Source organism: Gavialis gangeticus, unplaced genomic scaffold, assembly GCF_001723915.1.
Source record: "Gavialis gangeticus isolate Ggan-Ray unplaced genomic scaffold, GavGan_comp1, whole genome shotgun sequence".
Classification (NCBI taxonomy): Eukaryota; Metazoa; Chordata; order Crocodylia; family Gavialidae; genus Gavialis; species Gavialis gangeticus.
The window spans coordinates 123,766,555-123,769,441 of NW_017729024.1; the positions used below are offsets into that span (position 1 = coordinate 123,766,555).

The window sequence follows — 2,887 nt, forward strand, 5'->3', positions numbered from 1 at the left end:
CAGCTTAAACACAGTAAAATTTAGTAGAAACAATAATGATAAAAAAAGAATTTTTCAGCATATGGATGAACGTGATTTACTGGGGAGGAATCAATATGGCTTTGTCAAAAAGAAATCACGCCTCACAAACCTAGTAGAGTTCTTTGAGGGTGTGAATAAGTAGGTGGATTGGGGTGATCTAGTTGACATATATATTTGGACTTTGGAAAAGCCTTTGACAAGGTCTTCCTACAAAGACTCTTAACTAAATTAGGTAGTCATGGGATTATAGAGAATGTCAACTCATGAATTAGAAATTGGCTTAATGATAGAATTCATAGACTATTATCTAAATAAATGATCAGTTTTCAGGATGGAAAGAAGCAAGCAGCAGGGATCTGTGTTGAGGCCAGTGCTGTTAAACATATTTATAAATGATCTAGAAAAGGAGGTGAGTAGTGAGGTAGCCATATTTGTGGATGACACCAAATTATTCAGAGAGGTAAAAGCCAAGGCAGGATGTGAGGAAACACTGAAGGCTCTGTCACTATGGAGCAGATGGGCAACTGAATGGCAGGTGAAATTCAGTGTAGATAGGTGTAAAGTGATGCACATGGGCAAAAATAATCCAAACTACATCTACACTATGATGGGCTCTACATCAGCTGCCACACAGAAAAGAGATCTGGGAGTCACTGTGGACAGTTTTGTTAAAAACACTAGCTCAGTGCTCAGCAGCTGTCAAAAAGGAGAGAAAAATAGGGATTATTAAGACTGGAATTGTAAGCAAAGCAAAGTATCAGTGTGCCCCTTTATAAATCCATGGTGTGTTCACACCTTGAAAACTGTGCCCAGTTCTGGTCTCCTCACCTTGAAAAGGATATAGGAGAACTAGAGAAGGTCCAGAGAAGGGCAACAAGGTTGATTAGCCGTATGGAGGAGCTTTCAGATGAGGAGAGACTAAAGAGGCTAGCTCTATTCTGTATAGAAAAAAGTTGCTTGAGGGAAGACGTGGTAAGGGTTTACAAAATACTGAACGGCAAAGAGAAAGTAAAACGTATTTATTATTTACCATCCCTTACAAGAACTAGGGGTCACAAAATGAAACCAGTAGGTGATAAGTTTAAAACTAACAAAAGGAAGTTCTTTTTCACACCGTAGGCACATTTACATGAGATGCTTAATGCGCAGTAGCCTAATTCTACCGCACATTCACACATCATGGCAAAAACAGTGCTCATGCACAATAGAATTAGTCTACCGTTTATTAAGCATCACAAAAAGACTGTGTATCATTGCCACTGCATATTTATGTAGTACTACATATAGAGGTATTAAACTGAATGCACAGTAGCAATAGCGCATTAATACACATGTACATTGCCCAATGTATAATTAAAGTGTGAAACTTGTTGTCACCAGATGTTGTGGAAGCTGATGGTTTAGCCAGATTCAAAAAGGGATTGGTCAAATTCTTGGAGGAAAGGGGTTTCAGTAGCTATTGAGCAACAGAGTTAGGGATACGTTGTCTGAATCAGAACTTCCTAGATCTTAAATACTGGAAAGAGGAAGAGTAGAAAAAACTCTGGTTAGATGCAGTTCACTCTCCCTTTCAGTATCCCCCCTCTGTCACACAGGATGGGGGAGGGGGTTGCAGAAGCAGGGAGGTGTTGTGTTATGAACGTTTCCAACTCTAGGTCCAAATCCACAGAGATTTTGGTTTTCTTACTCAGGAACACTGCCTGGATGTTGTGACCCTGCCCTTAGCAATGGTGACTCCTCCCAGCAGCTTGTTCATCTCATCATTGCAGACCACCAGCTGGAAGTGGCAGGGCATTATGCAAGTCTTCTTGTTGTCCCAGGCAGCATTCCCAGCCAGTCCCAGGATTTCAGATAGTCCATCACTGCAGCCAAATAGACTGGTGCCTCAGCTCCCACTCACTCAGCATAATTGCTATTGTGAAGATGGTGCACATGGCCTACAGAGAACTGCAGCCCTGCTGTGGAAGACCTAGACTTGGCCTTAGCCTGGACCTTGCCTCTTTGCTTGCCATGGCCAGACATGATTTTGCCCTTAAATGATGCCACCCCTCTGCAGAAAGCAAGCTGGACCTCTGGTCTGACCCAGTAAACGGCAGTTCTTAAGTTCTTACCTAGTAAATAACTAGCCACATGTATTAACGTCATAGCTTTATACATTCAGTACATTCAACTAAAACTGACTGAATTCTATAGGAATATCTCTGATGACTCAAGTGCTGAGAAGGAATAAGGCCTCAACTACTCATTACTAAAACTGCCTGGTGCAGGGTTTTTATTGGGTACTTTTCTGCTCAGATTTTTGTTTCTTTGTTTGTTTGTTTTTTGAGGCATGGACCTCCCAGAACATATGTGGTTTCTTCCTGATGGACACCTTCACAGCTGCTGAAGGTAAAACTGAGTCTTTCATGAATGTGTTTCAGAGAACCAGTCTTCCCTGTACCAGAGCTAAGCTGTTACACATTTCTCTCACGGTAGAGACTGTAAATGGCAGCTCTAATCCATTGAATTGGGCAGTTTATTAACGTATCAGCTGATACAGTCTACATCCCAAGGTGTTTATAGTCTGAAAACAAAACAACACACCCAAATTACTTTTTTCCTTTCTTCCTTTTTTTACTCTTCGGATGGGAGCTTTCCCTCATTTGCCAGCCAGGTATTGACAACAGTGGGGCTTCTGAAGTTTGCAGGTTTCCAGTCATTCTGCAGGTATCCTTTAGCGGTTTTTTGAAGTGTGAGCTGTTGTCTTTGAGTTTTGGGGGACCTGAAAACTCAAACCTTGGGGGTCTTTAAGAGAAGGCTGGATAGGCATCTGGCTGGGGTCATCTGGCCCCAGCACTCTTTCCTGCCCAGGGCAGGGGGTTGGACT

At 42.1% G+C, this 2,887-nt stretch overlaps 1 pseudogene; it reads right to left on the reverse strand.

Moving 5' to 3' along the window:
- Positions 1 to 1,568: 1,568 nt before the first annotated feature.
- Positions 1,569 to 2,043, reverse strand: LOC109298109 (annotated as a pseudogene).
- Between the last annotated feature and the right edge of the window lie 844 nt (positions 2,044 to 2,887).